This window comes from Otolemur garnettii, unplaced genomic scaffold, assembly GCF_000181295.1.
Source record: "Otolemur garnettii isolate 467f Iridium unplaced genomic scaffold, OtoGar3 scaffold00146, whole genome shotgun sequence".
In the NCBI taxonomy this organism is placed as follows: Eukaryota; Metazoa; Chordata; class Mammalia; order Primates; family Galagidae; genus Otolemur; species Otolemur garnettii.
In genome coordinates, this window is record NW_003852541.1 from 2357005 (window position 1) to 2382002 (window position 24998).

Consider the following 24998-nt stretch of genomic DNA (forward strand, 5'->3'; position numbering starts at 1 on the left):
CACACAGCTACCTGTGATACACACACACACTCACACAGCAACCTGTGGTACACACACACACACTCATGCACACTCATAACGTAATACCTGGAGCAACTCTTTAACAAATCACAAAAGGAGACACACAAAAATACTATATATAAATAAAAATGGAATTCTAAAAAATTGTTTAAGTAATCCATAAGAAAATGGGAAAAAAGAAAGGAAAAAGGAAGAAAATATCAAAACTTGCAAAACTCAATCCCGATTGAAAGGAAAGAAGGAGGAAAACAGAAAACAAAAGTTTTAAGCCTGCACATACTTACAGCTACATAAAATGAAAACAACCTAAATACAGCAATTAAAGACAGAATGAATGGCAGAATGGATAAAAAATGATATGATGATAAAAAGATCCCTCCACCAAGAAGATACAACAGTTCTAAATGTACATGCACCAAACAACAGAGCTGCAGCACGTGTGAAACAATAATGGACAGAACCACAGGAACTAAGTGTATTTTGCTGAGGAGGCTTATTGCTCACTTAGGTCTCCAGGGACCCCTTTGACATGTTCCAATTATAAAGATAGTTGTTTGTATCCTTTCTTTTCAAACTCAGATAATCTATTTTTACAAGACAAATACTATTTCAGGGAAAAATAGCAAAGAATTGGTACAATCAATTTCAGGATGATTCATTACTCCTAATTTTTATCTCCTGACATTATTGTCAGTTGTTCCCAAATGACTTTATTATGGTGATAAAATTGACATAAGAAATGTATGATATAAAAAAAGGAAAAAAAGGATATGAAGATTCTTTTGTGAAAAACAATGTTTGTCTTGAAGAACTGCCCCAGGACACTGGGGCTATGCAGCCTCTCTTGGGCACCAGTTTGTCTGAAGAAGGGTCTGGAGGGCTTGCTGATTACCCACCGTGCCCCCACTTCTGTTGTGTGCTCTCTGTGAGCCTTGGTTTTTTCATTTGTCAAACAGGGGTGGGATCCCTCCTCTTTGTGGGTCTTTTACAAGGTCTCAAAGGATTGTGGGAGCCTACCACAGTCCTTCACATACAATAGATACCCAGTAAATGGCGCTTTATTGAATGTTAAAATAATTGAATGAACAGTATTTTCATACACTCCTTACTTCTATGCTAGATTATAATCCTAAAATGAAGTAAATGATTTAACCTATTGTTGAATTGCAAAGTCAGCTGCCTGTCTCCTAAAATATCAGGGTTTCAGACAGCTGCCTGCATCCTCAGTTCTTGGAGCTGTCTTTGTCAAAAAACGACCAGACATCCCAAATCAAAGCAAGCATGAAACAAAGTTTATTGAGGAAGAGAAAGGTATCTTTACAGAAAAAGAGCAAAATATCAGTTTACAGAGTAAGATATGGTCACCATAGACATCAAACAGGCCTCTACTACCAGGGCAAGTAGGCAAAGAGCCAGAGAGGCCTTTAACTTGGTGGAGGGCAGGGGGATTTCTTTTTGTACCACCTGGGTTAGATGTACCTCATGATTCAGAGGTCACCTTGGAACCAGAGTCTTACTGGTGGACCTCCCATGAACCTCTCTGAGAACCCATGAGGAGGTGTAGAGCACATGGTATGATAGTCTTAAGTCTATTCTAGGTCACCTTCAAGACTCTATTATACCTGTTTTATAGACAGTCTTCTATATACTTTTGCAGTTGAGATACTGAGTTCTGATTGGCAGATAGGTAGGGTGATCTTTCTCCCAAGGTAGGCACAATCACTTGGGACAAAATTAAGGTGGCACCAAAATGGCAGCCTGGGGGCTGAGCCCTTCTCCAGGAAAGCTGTTCCTATCTATCTACCTAATACTACCACACAATAAATTTTAAAAAGCAATCTAATGCCTTAACTATAATCCAGAGGAGAAATGGAAGTGAGTTGTGCAGGGGCTGGCAAAGTGCAGGTGCAGCCCCTGGAGGCAGTTGCATCTGAGACACACATGTCAGGAGAAGGGCAGGGGAAGAGATTTTCTGAAATGGGCTCAGTTCCTCATGAAGTGCCCAAATAAGCAAGTTCTATTTTTCCTCAATTTATGTGTGAATTCCTAATAGCTATATCACACTCGCACACACAATCCAAAGCATTTTTTCTATTCTTACACACCACTCCATATAACATTTCTGATACCCCCACACACCGAGCAATTCTCCAGAGGATACCAGCTAGGTGTCCTCTAATTCAACTCAATTCTGACACTGTCCACCAGGAGTTAGCGGCAGATCCGATAGCAGGAGGGGAAGTCCAACAAGGCACCTTCCCTCCAGTCTCAAGCCCCAGGTTGTGGCCTGTGCTTCTTATGGCTATAAGTCAGAGTTCCCATGACCCATTCTCTGGGTTAGATTAATTTGCTGGAGGGACTCATACAACTCAGGGAAACACTTTACTTATGTTTACCTCTTTCATACAAAGGATATTTCAAAGGCTACAGATGGACAGAAGAGATGCATTCGGCAAGGGGTATGGTGCTCCCATGCCTTCTCTGGAAGTACCTTGCAGGGACCACCACACATTCAGCTTGCTGGAAGCTGATCCAAAGCCAGTCCTTTGGGGTTTTGTGGTGGCTTCATTATGTAGACATGATTGAGTATATCATTGGCCACTTATGATCAACTCAACCTTCATCCCCTCTTCCCTCTTGCTTCCCTGGAGGTGGGAGGTGGCTGAAAATCCCAACCATCTAATCATGCCTTGGTTGTTCTAATGACCAGTCCCCATTCTGAAGCTACTTAGGGGACTCCAGCCCACCAGCCATCAGCCATCTCGTTAGCATACAAGGGAAACTCTTATCATTCCAGAGGTTCAAGGATTTTAGAAGCTATGTGCCAGGAAGCATGGATGAAAAGGGAATTTTCCAACATCATAATTGCATTCCTGGAAAATTCACTTGATATTAAAACTATAAAAAATACTCACTGTCGGCTTATAAAATGAAGTTAGGATCTGGGTTCAGATGGCTGCCAATGGGATTTTCACACCCAGTAATGCCCCAGGGTACTTGAGAAGTTTTCAACAAGGAGGAGCACTGCATCATTGTGGGGCTGTCTCACCCACCTTCCCTGCATGCTGACCTCTGACTGCCAGCTGGAATCCCATCATTGGGACAACCAAGAACATCCTGAAATACTCCCCCTGCCCCCACAATTTGCCCTGTTGACTTTGTGGATCTCTCCATATGGCCCAGAGCTCAGGGGTACTCTGTGAGGCTCTGCTATGATAGATTACCCCCTGCAAACACACACACACCCTTCCTGAACCATTATCAAGGGCATTAATAAGCCTTAGGAATATTCTTGGAAAATAGAATTTTTGTTCATGGAACCTGCTGTCTGAGGCAGAAGTGAAGGCAGTGCCCAGAATGTCAGGAAATAGCATTTCCTAGAGAGGGATTTCCTTGAATCTGGTTGGTCAGAGGGGCTCCAGTGGAGAGTGATGGGGTCAGGACCAGGTAAATCCCAAAAGTGCTGGCCCCAGGGTAGTTAATTCAGCAGCTCAGTGAGGGAATTATTAACAGAGAAAAAACTCAAACTCTATAAAATAATACAAAGAGGCTTAATCTGAGCCAGTAGGAGTCATCATGGCCCAAAGACCCACAAATCCAAGAAGCCTTGAGTGAGTGGTCCTGAGCATTGCAGTTTTGTTTTATACACTTTAGGAATACAGGAATTGCAGATAAAATCATAAATCAATACATGGAAGGTATACATTTTGGGGGCTGAAAAGGCAGAAAATTTTGAATTGAAGGTTTACAGGTTATAGGTGGATTCGAAGACTCTTTGATTTGTGATTGGTTATAAACTTTGTCTAAGGGGCAAGAGTCATTGTAAAGGAAAGCTTGTTTAAGATAAGGAGTCTAACTAATTGGAGCACAAAGCACAATGTACCGACACAAAGTGATCTGTGGAGCAAAGTGATGGCCTTCATGCAGCTCTTAACTTAGCCTTGCATGAACTTTCAGTCCAGTTTGCAAAAATGGAGAGGCTAGAAGGAGGTGTGTCTGACGACCTTTACATGTGTGAAAACTCAGTTTTAAGATATTTTGCAATCTCCTTGGCCAAGAGGGTTCTGTTCAGTCAGCAAGGGATGGGGAGTTAGGATCTTATTTTTAATTCACACTATCAACCATGGGGTCCTTTCCATCTCTCTGATCCACCATCTTTGCTGTCCACCTGGCTACCCCTGTCACCGTTCAGGGGTCCTGTTCACACATGACCACATCTTGTGGGAAATCACTCTGCCTTGTGTGCTCCTTTGTAGAATCCAAGAGCACACTCCTCACATGCTGCAGGCTGGAGCAGGGGCTTCTTTCTGGCAAAGCTTCAGGCCACACTGAGGGACCTATAGAGAATGATCTTCCCAGGGGTTGCCCCGCTTGCCTGGCATGTTTCTTTCTGGAGGCAAGGAAGCCATCAGCCAGCCTCAGATACTTAAGGGGGTACCGAACCATTCAATGACTGAATTAAATCATATTTTGATTCCAAACTGTGAAAAGCCAAAAATGAATGCAAAAAAATTCTGCAATGAAGGAAATATCTTCATAAAATCAAAGATAAGGATATTTGATATTTCAAAGGAATATCAAAAATTCAAAGGAATTTCAAAGGAATTTTCAAAAATCTGCAATGAAGGAAGTATCTTTGTTTTAAATAAAGACCAGGTTGACCCTGAGTTGAATGGCTTCCCTCACTCACCTCACCCTAATCCCTGCCTTGTCTGATCCTCTATTTAAAATCATATTTCTTTCTCCATACATGTTTTCATTAATTTTGACTTTGAGATATTGTGTAAATGTATTGTTTATCTTGAGGGCTGAGTGTTTGGAGAGCCCTTATGTTTGTGCCCCAGGCGAGTCCCTGCACTGGTCCCAGACGTGTTTGGTGTGTCAGCCTTGCAGTAGTGGCTGAATGCCTCCAGCCTCTGGGTTTCTTTGCCATTCAGTTCCTTTACAAACTCAGCAGACTTCCAGGTTTCTGTGTCCTGTCAGTGCTGTGGCTCTTGATTCTAAGCATGTCTGCTTCCTAGGCAAGGGCCTGCTGGCCTCTCTGCTCCCATAATCTGATTTTTTGCCAACTGATTGTCTCTATGCCAGCAGAGGACACTCCATAGAGGTTCCTGGTAGAGAGTTGGAAAACTAGGTTTGCTTTTCAAACCATTCTTAGCTGCTTTGCTCCAAGGTGAGCCATTCCCAGGCAAGCCTTTCACTTGCTTGTCAGCCCCTATGTCATTAGAAGCCAACTAATGCCATCTTGAAAATGCCCTACACTCTCCTCAAGAGCCTCAGCTCCAATGGGGATGCAGTGTGTGGCCCAGGGGTAAACAGGCAACAGCTTAATCAAACAGATTGATTTTCCTGCCTCCTGCCAACTCTACATTTTAGAGTTTGTTGCTCCTACTCTTGACACCCCACTTCTGGTACCAAATTCTGTTAGTGGTCAAGGTTTTCACCTGAAGGCATTAGAAATCAACCTAGGCCCATTTAAGCAAAAGAGGAATTATGAAGAACGTTGAGTCATTCAAAGACTTTCCAGAGGGCCGGGAATCTGGGTTCAGAGTTGGGCAACCTTGCACTGCACAGATGCTTGGGTGGGCGCTAGGCATGGCAGTTATAGCTCTAGACCTTCATCCTGCTGCCAAGGCCACCACCACGATGCCCCCATCCCTGCCTCTGCTCAGATCCAGTGTTCTTATAACTGCCACCACTGTCAGAATTTGCAGCTCCTTTTTCACTCCTTATTTCTTGTTTCTCACTTTAAGTCTGAGGGTGGAGGCTGTCTGGTTTACCACTCTGATGGAGACAGGCTCTTTTTCTCCCCCTGAGTCACATGGAGGTAGAAATTGTAATATGAAAAGTGTTGAAGTGCTGATGACTTTCCTAAGAGGAAGGCCAATGGCCACTCCACTTGCCCTGAAAAATGGCCAACACTGACCCCTGCTCAGGTCCTCTTCTCCAGCCTGCCCATAGATGGAGTGGGGACCACACTCCATCAGCAGGGTCTCACTTCCTTTGGGTGCTGGTTGGTGGCTTCTCCCAACCTCTCTGTCCATCCTCTGCTCTCTCCCCATCCTGCCTCTCACACAGGCATCTCTCCCTGCGTACCTCCCTGCATCCTTGACCTCTACCCAACCACAGCCTGAAGGGCCTCTCAGCATAGTTATGCCCCAAGTCCTAACTGAACTTGACCTGGAGCAAAGCCGTGTACTCACAATGTTAGAGCCTTGGGCAGCTCCCCCTGATTTTTTCCCCTACTCTTAGTAGTGGTCACTGGTTCCTGAGGGCTGTATCTAATTCCCACTAATTCCTTCCTACCCAACCTGGCAAGTCTCCCAGTCACCCAGGAAATACCTCCTACTCACCCATGCGGGTCTCCTGTGTGAGTCTCCCTCAGCACTCATCATAGACCTTGCTACGACAGAGTTTGCAGGGATTACAGTTATTAGGAGTCAAGCCACTTACCTGAAAATACCTTCTTTTTTCTTTTTCCCCTATAAATTCTAATCCTGTCTTGCAGACCTATCTCCAGCCCTGTTTCCTTGGCGCATGCACATGCAGCCAATGGGTGACTCTCACCAGAAGTGTCACTCAAAACTGAACGAGTACGTGTCTCCCGGCTACTCTACTCCCTGGAGAAACCCGGTCCTCTTCCTGGAAGGTGGGAGATACGGGGGAGACCCAAGGTAGGACAGTGCCAGCTGACCTTGCCCTTTGCTGGCCTTGAGAATATCAGTTGTGAATTCAGGGCAATGGTACACCTGTAAAGCCACGAGCCTAAGGCCACATCCTTGGAAGCACTACTACAACAATAAGCCACCTGCCACCATCTCAACATCATTCCTGGGTTTAAACCAGGCTCTCCAACCTTTTGGTTTCTCTGGGTCACCTTGGAAGAATTGTTTGGGGCCATTTATTCAATACACAGACACTAACAAAAGCTGGTAAGCAAAAAGAAAAGAAAAGATCTGTGCACTATTTTTGTGATATCTTCCACCAGAGAAGCAAAAAAGTCCTCACATAATAACCCTAATTATGCAGTGGACTTTTTAGAGCATCTTTTAAAATTCTTGAGTAGGTCCCAAGTTTGTGATCATTAATATACAAAATTACATATGTAAGTAATTCTTTTTAAAGAAATATTTTTATTAGAGTAAAAGAAAAGTGGGCAACATAAAACTCATGGGATATTTGAGATATTTGGGATATTTCTCATTGTCTTTGAGAAATTAATGCATCAATATCTGGCTCAATGGAAGTAGCTACAATTCTCAGGGAGTTCTCAAGTGGCTCATCAGATATTTTGGTTCCAGTTTTACTCTTAATGTGTTTCATTCTTGAAAATGGTTACTCACAAATGCAGGTGCTGTCAAAAATGAGGACATGAATAAAGCATGATTGTGAAGTGAGAGATATTTGTCCCTGGGAATATAGAGCCTACAAAAGTCCAGTGAGAGACATGATCAAATATTTCTTTAAGTTCAATGTCAGATTGCAGCTCTATGCATTCCCTTAGAAAATTGGCAGGTAACATATTTATGTCAATTGAGAATGGAGTTACGAGTGCACTAAAATATTGATTATTTTTCCAGAAATCTTGAAATCTGTTTCTGCTTACTCTCCCCCTAAGTAATTCCTGTGAAAACTCTGAGATCCCCTCCTCCTCATAAAAAGTATGTAAAAGCAAAATACACAATTATTTTATGTATAAGTGATTATTTTGTCTTTTTTTTTTAAAGATAGTATAGCCATTTTCTGATCCTGCTTTTCTCACTTAAGAAATATGTCATTGGCCAAATAACGCACAAAAAGTTGCTCAATGTGGCTAATCATTATGAAGTATAAATCAAAACCACAGTGAACTACCACCTCACACCTGGTAGGTTGGTTTGTTACAATCAAAAAAAGAAAAAACTCTACTCTTAATAGATTTGACATGTACCCTTGCAATAAGAGTAGCATATAAATGTCTTAACACAATAATTAAGTGAGGTGAAGGCTATGTTAACCATTTTGATGTAAGAATTCCAAATTATATATAAAATCAACACATTGTACCCCTTAAATACATTAATGTACACAGTTATGATTTAATGAAATATTAAGAGGGAAAAAAGAAAAAACAAGAGACACAGAACATAAGTGCTGGTGAGAGTATGGATAAAATTGGAACCCTTGTTCACTGTTGGTTAGAAAGCAAGATGGAATACAGTATGATGTTTCCTCCAAAATGTTGAACTTAGAATTATCATATGATCTGGCGATTTGGGTCAAAAAAGCAAAGTCTTTAAGAGATATTTGTACACCCATGCTCATAGCAGCTTTACTGGCGGTAGACGAAAGGTGGAAGCACCCCAAGTATCCATCTATGGGTGCAATTAATAAAAGTGGAGTATTACTCAGCCTTAAAAAGGAAGGAAATTCTGACGCATTCTACTCAACATAGTTGAGCCTCGAAGCATTTTGCTAAGTGATATAAGCCAGTTATAAAGGACACCACTGGAGGACCGCACTCATCTCAGGCCCCCAAAGGAGTCAAATTCATAAAGACAGAAAGTTGAATGTTGGGTGTTGGGCTAGGGGAGGGGCTGGGGGTTTAATGTTTAATGGGGACAAATGTTTAGTTTTATAAGATGAGAAAGTTGTGGAGATGAGTGGTGGTGATGGCTGCGCGAATATGAATGTGCAAACACTCCTGAAGTGTACACTTAAATATGGTTAAGGTGGCAAATGTTACGTTATGGTACTTTACCACAATTTTTAAAAGATTTTAAAAAGATCTATGTATTTGTTTAAGAGAGGGCTTCTGGGTTAGGTTAATGTCCAATTTCCTGACCAGGGTGGTGACTACACAGATATGTTCAAGGCATGTACTTTTCTTTAATAAAAATTAAAACAAAAATACACCAGGGATGATGGAAAGGAATCTATAGATTGCAAAAGACTTAGGAGACATGTCAAATCAGTTGTAGCATCCAGATCTTGAGTCCTGATCTAATTTAAAAAAACTATAACATGGTCAGGGAAATATGGACCTTGACTGAATATTTGGCTACTGATAAATCTTTTGGAAAGAAATTAGATGTTAAAATGGCATTGAATTTATGGTCTATTTTAGAGAGATATACTGAATTATTTGTGGATCAAATTATAAGATGTTTGGGATCCCATGTTTGGAGAAAGTAGGTGGAGTATCTATGAGGCCAGCTGGGTCACGAGTGGGTAATTTAAACAGTAGGTGATGTGTGTGTGTGAGGTTTATTATTATACTTTCCACTTTGGTAGGTCTAAGTTGGAAATTTTCAACAAAGCAATGTTTGAAAACAAAAGTCAAAGCCATGTGTCATGGAGGCCCACCAGGTCCTGAGATTTGGACACTCCTCATCTGTGTGAGGTGCTGGGTGGAAAGCTACTGAATTCATCGGTCACCCCTGTTGTTGGGCACTCGGCTTTACCAAAGGCAGCACCGCCCAGCATGGCGCTCTGTGTGACCCAGCAATGAGCTGCACAGAGGCCCCCTTCTCAGTCCCTCCTCCAGATACTGGCCCAAGCACCAAATGGGGTCATGGGGACAGGGCACCCACAGTTCAGGGACACCTGCCTTAGACCCAGCCATGAACTCCCCCTAGTCATTCCTGGCTCTCAAGCTCCCCAGGGGTGGTGCCTGGACCAACACTCCTGGGAAGACTCTGCAGCTCTACAGCTGAACCTGGCCCGGTAGGACCCTGTGATGCTTCCTGGGACAGCAGATAGGGAAACTGCAGCTTCTCAGAGGGGCGCGAGCACGGCCTCACAGCGTGGCTTCTCACCGTCTCCCACCCCAGGATGAACTCTGTGCAAGGACTCCCAGTATGACAGGGAAGAGGTTGGCCCTGGAAGTCCCTTACAGCCTGACAGTGAGCTGGGCCAGCGTGGTACTTGTCCCTTGTGCCTGCTTCTTGTTCTTTGTGGGGAGCAGGCTGTGGCCGGCAGGGCCCCCACAGCCTGGGCAATGCTCAGGGAGCAACCCCCAACCACTTCTCCCTTTCACCTGCCAACACTCACACAGCCCGTGTATAGTTTCCTGGTTACGGCCAACACACGCTTTTGTCTCTTTAAGGTTGATCTCTACCCCACATGTTAAGATTTATGCAATCTTGTTAAGAGGCTGTATAAATAAAGCTGTTTCCACAATTCAGGGGCTGGCTGCAATCGTCAGCTGCGTCAGCCCTCCCAGCACCATCCTCTCTCTCGTCTCCTGTCTTTCTTCACCTTCCCCTGTCTTTCAGGGCTTTGTATCTCTTAATTTCCCACCATTTCCACCCAGGTCAACTCTCCCTCCTTGCACTGAATCCCAAGAGGTCTCTCTCGTGCCAGTACGCTACAGGTCTTCTTTCCTCCCTCCGTTCTCCCCCTCACTCTTGCTGACCTGGGACTTCACACCCCTGAAGCTTCAGCAGGGACACTTGGCCTTGGCAGGGTGGACAGAATTATGAGAGTCCCCTTGGTCCCATCTCTTGGTGTCCATGCCCCAGAGAGTGGGCAAGTGCTGTGGCAAAGGAGATGCCACATCCACTACCACCTTCTGTGAGCTTCTGTCTCAGCAGCAGATGCTCTGGAGACTGTCCTTGCCAGCCTGACCATACAAGTGGCTGTGCTGGGGACGCTGGAGTGACAGCATCTGTGGCAAGTCTCCAGGGGCCAGTGAGAAGCTGGAGCCCTTAGACCTATAGCCGTGAGAGCAGAATCCTGCCAGCAACCTGGACATCTTGGAAGCAGATTCTTCCTGGTTTAGCTTCAGCTGAGAATGCAGCCCAATGACACCTGGTCTGCAGGCCGGTGAGACACTGGGGCAGAGAATACAGTTAGACACTCGAAGTAAATATGCATTGCTTTGAGACCCTTCATTTGTGGTGATTCGTTACACAGCAGTGGGGAGCTGACATATGGGGCTCTGTTATTGAGGGACCCTGGACTAGGCTAATAGCCATTCCCTCTGGCCTTGCAATTCCCTTCCAGGAACCCCCCTCCCACGACCTTATACATGCTGGATAATCCCCTCTCAGGGGAGGAGGTGAGTGACAATTATGAAACACTGCACACCTATAAGGGGAACATCTGCTTTGTAGATGAGTAGGGAACCCAGGGGTTTCGTAACTGGCCTAGGGCCAGAAGCTGACCCCAGCACCTTGGCCACACAGCCTGGTTCTGGGCCATATCACAGGCCTCCCTCGGCCCTTTGAGGGGTGGAGGTCTGAAGCTTAGGCTCTGCAGGCACTGTCCCTGACCATACTTTCTCTGATGATCATTGGTGGGGTCGGCAGCTACTAGGGGCCTTCAGTGAGGTTCTCGACCCTGACTTGACCCTGCCTCTCCCCCTTGCCTGCACCCCTCCTCACTGGAGCCCTCCCTAGTTGAGCCTGGAGGAGAAGAGGAGACATCATGCCAAGGTCTGGAATGGGGCAGCTGGCATGGACAAAGCAGGTGGTGCAGTGGCCATGGTCTGTGGGTGCAAGTCACATGAACATAAGCCGAGCAGGGAGCCTGAGAGCTTAGTGGGGCCCAGCAGGCTTGGTGGAGGGCGTGGCTGGAACCGAGTGCTGCTGGAGGCCAGTGGCAAGTCAGCAGAGTCAGGGAGCGGGAAAAGATGCCAATATGCTCTTAAAACAAGAATGCCCAGAAGAAGGAGCAAAGGAGCTGCCGCCTTCCTGAGGTCAAAGCCTCAGTTGTTTTTTAAGGCGACACCATCAAAGCAGAGAATGCTGGAGCCTGGGCAGATGGTTGTCACTAGGCAGGGAGGCGCTTCTGGGAGGCTGGGCAGGAGCAAAAGTACTGCCCAGACTGAGGCCTCAAGCTGTGTTCTCCACCACTGTCTGGGTGGCCGCCTGGGAATCTGGGGGTCCTGAGACCTCATTTCCAGACCAGCCCCCTGGCTGGGCAGCCTGGACTAAGGTGCCTGGCCCTGCTGCCCGGGCTTCCTCCTCTGAAAATGCCAGGTGCCCCGCTCTGTGGCATCGTACCTGGTGGTCGTGAGAATAGTGAGTCAGGCTCTGGGCCAAGCACCCCATGTTCTTTATAGCAGCACAGGAGGGAGGAGCTTTCTGCACCCCAGTTTCCTCGTCTAGAAAGGTTGATAACCACAGCACCTTCCTCAGAGATCTTGGTGAGGCGTAAAATGGCAGCTCACAGGTGGTTCGTGGAGCCAGCCAACTCTGGAGTTAGTGTCAAGCACACATGGCTGCTGTCCTCAGTGAGTGTCCCCTCCACTTTGCACGTGAAGAAACAAGGCCTGAGGCCACATAGCCAGGAAGGGGGCAGCCAGGTTTGATCTGGAGGCTGATTGAGGGCTGGTACCCTTGACAGCCACTGCCTTGGTGGCAGCTACGTGACACTGGGAAGATGAGTCTGCAGCAGAGTCTCCTGCCTGGCCTGCATCTGGGGCAGCTCCCGGTGTAGAGTCAGCCCTTGCTGTGAGTCCCTGCCCTGACAGAAGGGTTATGGGGACCCCACCCCAAAAGTCGGCAGAGAGGCCCATATGAGTGTCCTGCCCCAGGGTGCCCAGCAAGGCAGGGTCCCCTCTTGGTATGGAGCGGCTGGCTCGGGCCTATCACCTCCCCTCAGAGGGTTCTGCCTGGCCTGGGCACCCCGCTTCCTGCTTTGTCCCTCTTTGCTTTGTGGGAGCTCCTCCCAGTGTTTCCTGGGGCCCCTTATGGGCCTCTCCCTGGTCGGTCTGGGGCTGTGGGTGCTGCCCTCACCTGCGGGTGTGTCCTTCAGGCTTCACAGGGCGCTGTGGCCCCAGTTCAGCGGCAAATGTCCGTAACTTTTGAGTTTTGCTAACTCAGGGATTTGGAAAGACTGAAGCACCGCTCACCACTGCCTGCTTCTTTGTATGTCTTGGTTTAGGGAAAAACAGATCCAGGGAGGTGGCTCCTGGGGACCTCACAATGCTACAGTGACTGGAAGCAACACAGACACTTTCAGCAGAAAAGGCTGGGCACAGGGCTCTGGGGGTCCCAGGTCTCAGGCACAGCTGAACCCACCTGCACCCTCACCCCTTCCTCTCTCCCTCTCCCTCCCTCTGTTACTGGTGAGGGGTCACCACCATGTCTCTGCTCAGCTTGGAGTGCCGCCTCAGACCCTCACTTCAAGTGGTAGGAAGCACGTTCACCCCCCAGGTCACCTCCTGACCTCAGAGCCCCCCTTCTGCAATGTGGATGCTCCAAGGAAGGGCTGCACTCGGGTCCTCACCTGGCTTTGGGTGGATGCTGTGTCCACTACATGTTTTCCGCAGGTGCAGGGTCACACATTCACCCTGGGCCAGGGGAGGGTCATTGTGGTTGACAGTCACCATGAAGCCCCTGGAGTCCAGGATGCATTAAGGAAAGGGTGCCTTTGCCAGAACAGGGGATGAGAGAGCTGGGAGGAAAAGGACAAAGCCTCTGGCATTGCTGCTCCCGGCCACCCTCCGCAGCTGACCTGTTGGCTGGGCTCTTGCAGTTTTTCTGTGTGGGGATGGGGGGCACTGTATAAGGTGTCAGAGTGCCATGAGCCGGCCAGCATGGGAGGGTGGGCTGGGTTTAGGCCCAGTGGCAGTGGCACGAGCACTCTCAGAGCAGCTGACTATGAATGGCTTCCTGGGTTTTGCTCATTCAAGGGCTGAGAAGCTTCTGGGGCTCACTCTGGGGGAAGAGTCCATCTACAGCATGGCCAGCCCGGGAGGTTGTGCTTCATACAGAGGTGACAGGAGCCAGTGAGGACTGTTGAGTAGGGCAGGCACCTGGTCAGGGAAGCATTTTGGAACAAGCTCTTTGGCTGCTGGTGTGGGGAAGGTGTGTTGTGGTATGACACAGAGACCCATGAAGAGCTCTTGTCCTGGGCCACAAGGCACATGCTGGTGGCTTGCCCAGGGCTGGGGCTTGGAAGGTGGTGTGAGCAGAGAGCTGTGGAGACTCAAGAGTGTGGAGTCAGCGGGAGTGGAGAGGGAGGCAGCTGAGTGGGAACACTGGCGGTGGCTTTGGAAGTCACTTTGTTAATAGATCATGAGGAAACTGCGGATTGGAGGAGTGACCGAGGGTGGCTGTAAGTGCTGGGAGAGGGCTACTCATGGAAAATTCCCAGCTGCTAATCTGGCTGGAGAAGAACCTGGAACCCAGAGTTGAAGCTGTTGCTGTTCAGGCTGCTTGTGCTAATTCCACTGGTTCCTGGAGCCACTACCCATCTGCCAAGGGGACACACTCAGGCCCCTGGGGCCATCCAGGGTCACCAGGTGCTTTCAGGAGAGCCTGCCCATTCAGATCCTGGCCCCTCAGTACCCGGAGCCCTCCCTCATCCATGGGAGGCAGGTGAGGTCCCGCCATACTGGCTTCTGCAGGTAATCTCCCGTGTCCTTGGCCCTGCAGACCCAGGCACTGGGGAGACAGAAATGTGGACCCTTCAGGCTTGGCCCACCCTTAGGGAGCACATGGTCAGGGCCAAGGCACAGGGGACAGAGAAGGAGCCCAGAGAGAGTCTGGAAGAGCTTCCTAGAGGAGTTTTTGCAGAAAGGGCAGGGGAACAGAAAGTCTGCCTGCCACAGTACTGTCAGTGCTGGGCATGCCATATGTGTGTGTGTGCACATGACTGCACCCACATGCACACACGATGCATGCACACATGAGCATTCACACATGCACACATATACATGTGCATACATACACACATGCACACACCTGCACACACTCACACATGCAAGTGACCTGCTGAGGGTGTTCCTTAGTGATCTGCCCCCACCCGACAGCCACTCTCCTCTGCTGTCTGTAAGCACTAAGGGACACAGAAGGCCTCTAGCCCTACCAGGTGCAGGGTGAGGAGAGGGCTCTGCCAGCTGGATGCACTCACCCTGGGTGCAGAATGGTGATGGCTTCCAACCCCTGCCCCCATCAACCACTACAACTAAGTCAGAGCGTGGTGCTCCCTCCCTCCTGAGCCCTTTCCTTACTGAAGGTGGCGCTCACATTGCTGCAGGAATGGGGCAACTCTCCCTCCTGCACCTCCCTGCCCCGGCCAGCACTGAGGCAGTGCCCAGAGTATGGGCAGCTCTCAGGGTAGACTCTGGCTGTCTGCTCACAGCCTTGTGACCCTTCTGTGCTCCAGATCTCTCATCCCTAAAAACGAAGAGGCCTTCTTCTATGGGCTCTTATAGGAGGAAATACTTTGACACCTAGGGACACCCCCATCCATAACTCTGGACACATAGTCATTATGGGTAGAAAACTTCTCTAGTGCACACCTTGCCCTAGACTCTGTGCTTGCTCTTCCACACTGGAGACCAGTTAGTCCATACAGCAGAGGAAACTGAGGCTCAGAAGGCCTGCAGTTGGGAACTGTTAGGGTCAGACTTTGAACAAACAGACCGGACATATCAGGCCAAGCTCTGGGCCTCAGTTGCCTCTAGGGATCCAGAGGTGGACAGCTGGGTCCCTGCCTTCAAGTTCCATGGGGGAAGTGGGACACGTCCACTGTGCACACATCACACAGGCAAGTGTTATTACAGAGGTGTCCACAGCACACCGAGGGGACAGGAAAAGGATTCCCAGTGAAGATGCTACTTAACCAGATTTTGAAGTTTTAGCAAGTGCTTCTGAGGCCAGGAAATAAAAAATGGTATCCCAGGCGAAGGGCACAGGTCATGCAAGGTCCCACTGGCAGGAAAGTGCCCGAGTGTGGGCACAACTGGAGCAGGAGTTGCCAAGGAAGATTGGAGCCCAGGGAGAAGGGCTTGACCAGCAGACTTGAGACTTCCAAGCAGCCGCAGCAGGGAGGGCCTGGGCTGTGCTTCCACCAAGACCAGGTGGCAGGATAGGTTGGGGACTTTAGGGCTGGAATTCTGCCAGGCAGCCTCTGGGAGCCTAAGGCAGTGTTCTCCACTGTGTTGGGGTTCCAGGCCTGTCTGAGCCCTTGCACACCCTCCCCAGAGCCCTCCCTTGTCTGGTGCAGGCAGCATGGAAGTTCTGGGCGGCACTTGGGCAGCACTCGGTACTTTCCCAGTACCCTCTCCTCAGAGGGATGACAAGGAGACATGGCCTACCTGGGTTCAGGAGTGCCTTGTGGCCTTGGGCCCAGTCACCTGCGCCAGCCACTGTTCACCACTCACCTGAAGCAGCCTCTTCCTCTTCCTGCCTATGCCTCCTGCCACCCCAAACCATATCCTTGCACTGAAACCCTTCCCTTGGGATGTGCTTCTATGGATTCCAGCCTGAGAGATGTGCCCTGAGTGAAACAGGAGCAGAAGCCAGAGGCCTAGAAAGCCAGGGAGGCTGTCAAAACACAAAGGGGCTCCGTCCTCATGGCTCGGCCCAATTCCTAATGGGCCTTCTGGTTTCACTGCAGGGGTGAGCCTCTCCTTGGAGGCTGCCCCTTCTATCACACCAGGGCTCAGAATGTGTCCTGGAAACCCGCCCGATAGCTCTGCCTCTGCTTTGCACTCCCCTGGCAGGTTTGCTGTGCACTGATCCTTCCTGCCTGGGGCTGAGGCTTATGTATCCAAGTTTGGGCTCCCCCAGACTCCCCTGGCAGCTTCCCTCTCTCTGCCTTCAGCTGGGACAGCCTTGGCTTCCCTTTTCTCTCCTACTTCCTGGAGAACACTGTTCTTTTGTCAAACCCTGAGGGGCACCCTCTGTTCATGGGGCATCCAGCAGAGTGAGGTCCTCCTCAGGGCTCCCGTGGGCACCTGTGCCTCTGACCAGCTCTGTGGGAGGGAGGTGAAGTCCCACCATACTGGCTGCTGCAGGTAATCTCCTGCATCCTTGGTCCTACGGACCCAGGCCCTGGGGAGACAGAAACGCCAGACCCTTTAGGCCTGGCCCAACCTCAGGGAGCACATGGTCAGGGCCAAGGCACAGGGGACAAAGAAGGAGCCCAGAGAGGGTCTGGAAGGGCTTCCTAGAGGAGTGTTTGCATAGAGAGCAGGAGGAACAGAAAGTCTGCCTGACAGACAGCCAGGGAGTGCATTCTGGGTGCTTGTGACAAGAAGATGGCATCTCCCATTTCAAGGTCACACATCCTTAAGTAGAAGGTGAAAGCATCCAAGTGGCAAGTGGGGTGCAGGCAGGGGCTCTGCTGCCCTTACTTCCGGGCTGGCAGGCTGGGAATAGGCATGCTGGTGGGCCAGAGCAGAAAACTAATTAGCCAAGGTTTCTTCTGGCCAGCCTGAGGGATTAAAAAGACAAAAGGGGACAGGGCTGGCGTGGCCAGTTAGACAAAGAATGCAGCCATTGTGCTCCCAGGGGCACTTCCGCCCTCCCCCTGCCTGCCCCCTCATCTGCCCCCCCACCCCCCACTTGAGGAATAAGATTACGAATCCTCACTGCACCCCACTTTGCCCATGCCAGGGACTGGACTCACCTGGTCTCCATGTCCCCTCCAGCCACACCTGTGCCCATTAGGGCTGGTGCCTCGGCCCCTCCCACTGCATGTCCCACCCCTCTCAGCCTGGAATGCCCTGCCCCCATCACTGCATACTTCCTGGGCTCACCTGGGATGCCCCTGGACCAATTCAGATGGCCTGGAGTGGCCCTGCCTGCTAAGTTGTGTGACTCCCACTAGCCTGTGAGTAGGATGAGGACAGAGGCTGAGCTCAGCTGGTCTGAGAGCAGCTTGGCTCTGTGCTGCATGCACTGCCTGCCTGTGGCGTCAATGAAGGGGCGGAGAGTGGCTGCATCTGCACAAGCACTGCCCAGTTATCGGAAGAAAAAGCAATAGAGGGTCCTATAGCAGCTCAAGAAGGAGGATGTTTGATGGCACATGCTGTGTGTGCGTGTGTGTAAGTGCTGTCCGCACATGCATGGGCACAGTTAGTGTATGTGTATACACTGTGGGAATGCAGGCACGTGTGTGTGTGTGAGTGCACGTTCTGTGGCTGTGCATGCACGTCACACACATTTATGTGCATGAGCAGGTTTCATAGCAGGATTCACAGTGGCACAAGCTGGGGCAGTCACAGTTCCACCTCTGTACTTCCTTGGCTGGGCAGAGGGCTGGGTGGCCAAGCCCCTTTAAGGCTAGTCCTTTACCACTGGAAATTTCTGGGAGTCCCACATGCTAAGCAGTTGTAGGATCCTGGCCCTACCCTCCTCCCAGCTGCCCACCCCACCCACCTTTAAGACCCCACATTAGCACATGGTTCTCAAAGTGTGGTTCTGGGAATAGCCAGTTGAAATACCCTTGACCCTGCCCAAAATACAGATACCTGGGTCTGCCCTAGGTCTCCCAGGTCAGAGCTTGTACAAGAAAAGCCTTGGAATCTGCATCATAGCAAGTACTCTTGGGTAACTATGCACTCCCTGGAGGCTACCCTGAGATCTGGGTCATTCCTGGTGTGTTCCTGTCTACTGTATAGAAATCAGGCATGGGTTATCTTCAGGACCCCCAAGACTCCCCTCCTATGCTCTGAGTGTAGGTCCTTGATGTCCCCAATCACAAGCACCCTCACAACATGAAGCAGGCCCCTATTTCTTCCTGTACAGATAAGAAACTGAGATTGTAAAAAAAAAAAAAAAGCTAGACCCAAACTCAAAGGGCAGCCCCTGCAGATGCCAAGGAGGAAAGGGTCTTCAAACTGTGGACCAACGGAACAGGCAGCTTTGTGTGGTAGTGAGCTCCCTGTCACTGGAATTATGCGAGAAGGGACGATGTGGCCACCTGTCCCAGTGGTCCTCAGAGGACTTGCAGCGTTGGGTAGAAAGGCCCTTTCAATTTTCAAAGGCAGTAACCTGAAGTGTCAAGTGATGGTGGTTTGATTTTTGAATACACTAACAGTCTCTGAGAAGGGGAGCAAATTGGGACCTTGGAGCACCAGGCTGCTGCAGACCTGCTTGCACAATAAAAGCAGCACAGCATCCCTTTGGCATCTCCTTAACATGCAGCATCCCATTCAGGGGGTGTAGAGCCAGACCTGGGAGTGCCTTTCTAGCACACTTCAGGAGACACCTGCAGATGGGGCGCAGGACCTTGGGAAACTGAGTGTGTGGATAGCAGGTGCCCTTCTCCACCCATCAGGTGAGGGCACAATTATATTTCTTGCCCACAGCTGTAAGGACTCTTTTGGGGACCGGCATCTGGGACAGTGCTCAATACCCCTATAAAAGACTTGAGCAGGGTTTGCTGCAAGACCTGAGGGTCCATACTCTTAAGCCCAGGCACAGGTTTCCGGAATAGCTCACAGGTCATGGAGGGCACCCCCGTGGAGCAAAGAACCTTGTCATGGGAGGATCTGCAGCCAGTCTCCTGAGCAGCCCTATGCAGCGTCCCTTCCTGATGGCTCACTGCTCAGCAGCTCACTGCCTGGTGGCCTAGCCTTCCACAGTCTCTCTCCAGAGTGCAGTGTGGAGGATGCAGCTGCCTGGAGGTGCCAGCTGTGGGCCCCCACACTTGCAGGCAATGAGGACTTGGCCATAAGGCTGAGCTAGGCCCCAGCTGGCTGTGGCTGGCCCTGCTCTGGGCCCTCACTGCCAGGAGATTGGCTGGTCTGGCTGGTCCCCAATGATCACTATTCCCTGTTCAGAGCTCCCATGTTACTATGTAAAATTTCCTTGAGAGCTGTCAGGCTCAAAGCACAGAAGAGTGTGGCCAGTGGCCACAGAGGGTGGATCTGTCCTGGCCTGGCTTTCTCAGACCCTTAGGACTGAGAATGTGCATGTAGCATGTTCCATGAAAAGGTCCCCTCCTACTCCAGCCACACTTAGCCCTGAGGCAGATAGGCAGGGTGGGCCCCAAGAGGACTGCAGATGACCCCTCCCCAAGAAATGTGCATCAAAAGAGGGGGCCACATCTGCCTCTCTGGGCAGGGAAGGGAGGAGGCCTGAGGTGGTGTCCTGGGATGAATGGCGCCTCCGACTGGTGTCCACCTGGAAACCACGCTGCACCTTCATCTGAAAATAGGTCTTTATAGAAGTAATTGGGACCCAAGACAAGGTCAGATTGGATTAAGGGGGACCAAATCCAATATGACTGGTGTTCTTGTCAGAAAAACCACAGGATCTAGGGAGAGGCCATGTGGAGACAGAGGCAGAAATTGGGGTGATGCCGCCATGAGCTGAGGGACATGAGGGCTGCCATTAGCCACTAGATACTGAAATGGGTGAGAAAAGTTTCTTTCTCAGAGTCCCAGAAGGAGTGCAATTCTAAGGTCACCTTGTGTTTGGACTTCTGGCCTCCAGCCTGTGAGAGAATGAATTTCTGCCATTTGAAGAACCTGGTAAGTGATAATTTATTACAAGCATAGGAAACAAATACAGGCTGGGAGGGGAGAGATTTACCCAAGACATCCACATCAGGAGCCCCACATCCTCTGTACTACATCAAACCACATCCTTCGAAATTCGATTGGATTTTCTGAAAACCAACCAGCTATTCAGGCAAGATGGGGAAATGTGGTCTCCACCTTCAGAGGCAGATGTGGCCACAAATTGCCACCGAGAGACCTGGGAGGAAGCAGTTCCTGTGAGGGCTGGAGCTAGAAATAGCCACCTATTTCCCTTGGCCCTGGGAGGGGTATGGGGCACTTGGCCTCTCTGGGGCTTGGGTTCCTCATCTGAAAAATGGAGCCATTGACAGGGCTGTCATGAGAAATGATGACAGAATTCTTAGAAAGTTCTCAGCATGAGGCTGGACCCAGGGTCACCACTCCATAAATGTTTGTCATTATTCTCTCTGTTCTCCAACAGCAAGTATTTGTAAGGCATTAACCCAGTGTCTTGTAATAGGTCATTTAATGCAATAATCCCTGCCCTATAGCCATTTTAGCCAAGGAGGCAGAGGCTGGGAACAAAATATCAGGTGCCATATTCACAACTCTGAAGCAGGTACAGATCCCATGCAGGTGCTGTAAGGGCTGTGGCTAGAAGCTGGGTCACAGCAGGGCCCATGACCCATGTCCCAGTTTCCTATTGCTCAGTGATAAACCATCTAAGATTTCATGGTGCAGAAGAGCCATTTTATTACAGCCCATAGTCCAGGAAGTGGGCAAGAATTCAGACAGGGCTTGGCTCAAGGGGGTCTGACAACAAAATCCAGACTGGAGATGGCCTTGGCTGAGGTCACTTAGTGGTACTCTGATAGCAGGTGGTCTCGTGTGGAGGGGTCCAGATGGTGGCACTTATGACTGGCATTTTATCCCAGTGACTGGCAGGCTGGGTCAGCTAGGGCTGTCTGCCAGAGCATATCCACTGTCCTGTCCTCAGGTAGTCAGACTTCTCCTGGGAAGGGTCAGAAGCATACACTGATTCATTTGTTCATTCGTTCATTCAACAAATATTTATTGTGCCCTCACTTTGGGCCAGGCCCTGTTTTAGGGGTCAGGGATACATCACTAATCAATAAAAATCCCTGTCTAATGATAGTTTCATATTATGGATGAAGAGGATAAAAACAAGATTAATGACTCAGTGATAAGTGCTAATGAGAAAGAAGCAACTAAGGAAATAAAGCGTTGGGGAGGATACTGTCAAAAGTTTTGATCCCATGTCTTAAAGGTGGCACTTGGGTAAAACTCACAGTAAGCAAGGGAACCAGGCCCAATGCCATCTGCAGAAGAGCGCTGCAGGCAGAGGGAACAGGGCAGGTGGAGGCCGGGAGGCAGGAGTGGGTCTGGTGCGTGGGGGGAGTGTGAGCAGAATGAGATGTCACAGAGTGGATGGCACTCAGAGAGGGCGGGGCTATCATCCGGGGGAGATGCACATTTAGCCAACAGGGAGAGCCAGCCATTTACTGATGGGCCAGGCTGGGGCTTGAGAAGAAACGGTACCCCACGGTGACCCACATTGGGGCACAAGCAGAATGGAGCCATCACTGTGGCATGGAGGGCAGCAGGGAGCAGGCAGGGCATGAGCTGGGCTCCCGGTCAGGCATGTTGAGTTTGAGAAGCCCCCAGCAGCAGACACTCTTGAAGATGCTGCAGAGGCAGTTGGATATCAGTCCCAGGGGTCCAGCAGGAGCTCCAGGCTGGAGACGTCCTCAGAGACTGGTGAAGACAAAATCTGCAGGCCTGAACTGGAATGAGGTTGCCAATAGGGAGGGCAGGGAGAAGGGAATTACGACGGGCAGGTGTGTACTCAAGCCAGCTGAGAAAGCCTCTGGGGAGGAAGGGCAGCCGGCTGAGGGTGCAGAGAGAGCAGGTGGGGTGGGGACTGAGAGCTACCATGGAGCTTCACAAGGAGTGGGGCAGATGAGCCCTGAGGTGAGTTGTGGACAATGGCTGACTTCCAGATGGCATCCCACTGGCCGGCTGCCAGAGTGCAGGGCTGGGTTAGGACAGGGGTCAGTGAGAGGCGACTGGGTGCAGGAAGCACAGCACCCTTCTGTGGCCATAACATCCTGGGATCTCACTGTCATGTGTGATAGGGAGGGCTGCTAAGCAGGCCATGAGGGTGGCCTTCTCTCATCTCTGAGGGTGTGGGCCATGCAGGGCCCGGGAGCGAGGTTCTGCTACTAGCCATGCATGGCTGTCAGGGCTTGGCACCTGCTGGAGCCCTGGGGGGCCTGCTCTGTGCAGCAGGGCTAATTACCACTGCTGTCAGGAGGCTTCCTCACAGTCTTTGAAGCACTTAAAAATAACTTGAACAAAATGAGTCACTTGATCTGCCTCGCTGCCGAGTATCAGGCTTGTCTAACTGTGCACCCGTGAGCGCTAAGGTGGGGATCTCCTCACAGATGGAGCTGCTGAATCCAGCATTGTTCTCTGGGTAACAGACCACAGTGGGGTGTTCCCTAGCTCTGTCCATTTTCTGTGGTCTGATACATGAATCCCTGCGGTCAGCCCCTGTAGACATGCTGTGCTTTGCCTAGTTTAGAGAGGAACCCTGTTGGTGTCAGCACTTGGGGAGCTGCTGACAATGGCAGGTCCCTTTGTCAGACTCCAGCCCTGGAGCCCATACCAGGTCTGCTGAGGACATGGACATGCCTTCACCCTTCCCAAGGAGGCTGCTCCCTATCAGTTTCACCCTGGCCACTGGGCCAGCCTGTCCCCTTGCCACAGCCTCTAGGTCCTGCTCCATGCCACGACTTCAGGTCTCATCTGTCCACTTACCTCTCCCCAATCCAGTCCCAGTCTTGGGCCCCAGCTGTGTCTGTCATGTGGGGCCCCTCTTTGCAGCTCCCACAGGCAGTGCAGGACTCACAGGCCAAGCTGAACTCATTGTCCTCCCTAGAGCCGCCACCCTCGTGGGCCTGTCCTGGTTTATGTGCCCCCTCCTGGGTCTCTGGGAGGATTCAGTGCTGGGAGGCAGCACCTGCATCGTCAGAGACAACTCACCACTATGGACACACATGGATACGGGATGCAGCTGGCCAGGTTTACTCCATAGGTGAGAACAATTAAGTACTACAAGGATTTTTGAAGGCACAGTCTCCCCCCAACCCCCACCTGTGAAGTCAGTCTGGCGGTTGCTAAGTCTCTACTAGCTCCTTTTTGCCATGGGATGTGTGTGCCCATGGGGAGTAGCATGAGAGGTAGGGTGAGTAGCCCACATGTCATAGCCCCGACCCCAGTGGGGTGGTGAGTGGAGATGGAGCCTCTGGGACTTGCCTTAGATGAGATCACAAGGGTGGTACCTTCATGATGGATTTAGTGTTTCGGTGTCCATGTAAGAGGAGGAGCTGTTCTCACTCTCTCCCTGCCACATGAGGACATAGTGAAAAGATGGTCCAGTTGTTTACAAGCCAGGCAGAGGGCCCTCGCCAGAAACCAACTGTGCTGATGTCAGTCTTCTAGCCTCCACAACTGTGAAAAAATAAATTTCCACTGCTTGGGTCACCCAATCTGTGGTATTTTGCAGGCAGCCTGAGCTGACTAGCATAGGTTGTGGTACCAGGAGGAAGGTGATGCCTCAGTAAACACCTGCCATTGCAACTGTGAGGCTGTCTGGCCCTGGGTAATGAGTAGAGGGAAGAGTTGTGAGGTGCCTGTTAGATATACAAAAGTAAAGGACGATTCTAGTGAGGTCAGGTGGACACGAAGAATACATTGTTAGAAACCAAAGGGAAGGTGACACTTGTTAGAATTGGCGAGAACACTCAGGGATCTAAATGTAGACCTGTCATTTGATCCTGCAATTCCTCTTCTAGGTGTACATCCAAAGGACCAAAAATCATTTGGCAATGAAGATATTTGCACCAGATTGTTCACTGCAGCTCAATTCATAATTGCCAAGTCATGGAAGAAGCCTAAGTGCCCATCAACCCATGAATGGATTAATAAATAATGGTATATGTATATTATGGAATACTATGCAGCATTAAAACAAGTTGGAGACTTTACCTCTTTCATGTTTACAGGGATGGAGCTGGAAAATATTCTTCTTAGTAAAGAATCTCAGGAATGGAAAACAAAATATCCAATGTACTTAGTACTACTGCGAAACCAATTTACAATCACTCACACTTGCATATGAAAAATGAAACACAACTATAGCCTAGGATTAAGGAGGGAAGGGGAGGGAGAGGGGAAGGGAGGGTGGTGGGTCGATAGAGGGAGAGTTAGTAGGGGGACCACACCTATGGAGCATATTGCAAGTACAAGTTGGATTTATCAGGTGTAGAACACAAATGTCTTAATCCTGTAATTGGGTAAATGAGGTGAAGGCTATGTTGATTAGTAGGATGTAAGCACTCCAATTTGTACAAATGATCAACACATTGAATCCCATAAATGTATGATTGTGGCATAAATGTATTTATGATCTATGTACAAATGACTTAAATTAAAAAAAAAAAGAACTGGCAAAGAACTTGTCGGAATTTTGTGTTTGTTCCTGTGTTCTGTGGAAGGTTGAACTTGGCAGCAATGACTTTGGATATTTGGCTGAGGAGGTGCCTAAGCACAGTGTTGGAGGCTCAGCTTCATTCCTCCTGTCAGCTTACAGGAAAATGCAAAAGAGAGAGATGAATTTGAACAGGAATTGTTAACCAGAAACCAGAAATTTGAAGTTTTGGACAATTCTTAGGATGTCTATACTACAAAATAATGAGAAAGCTTG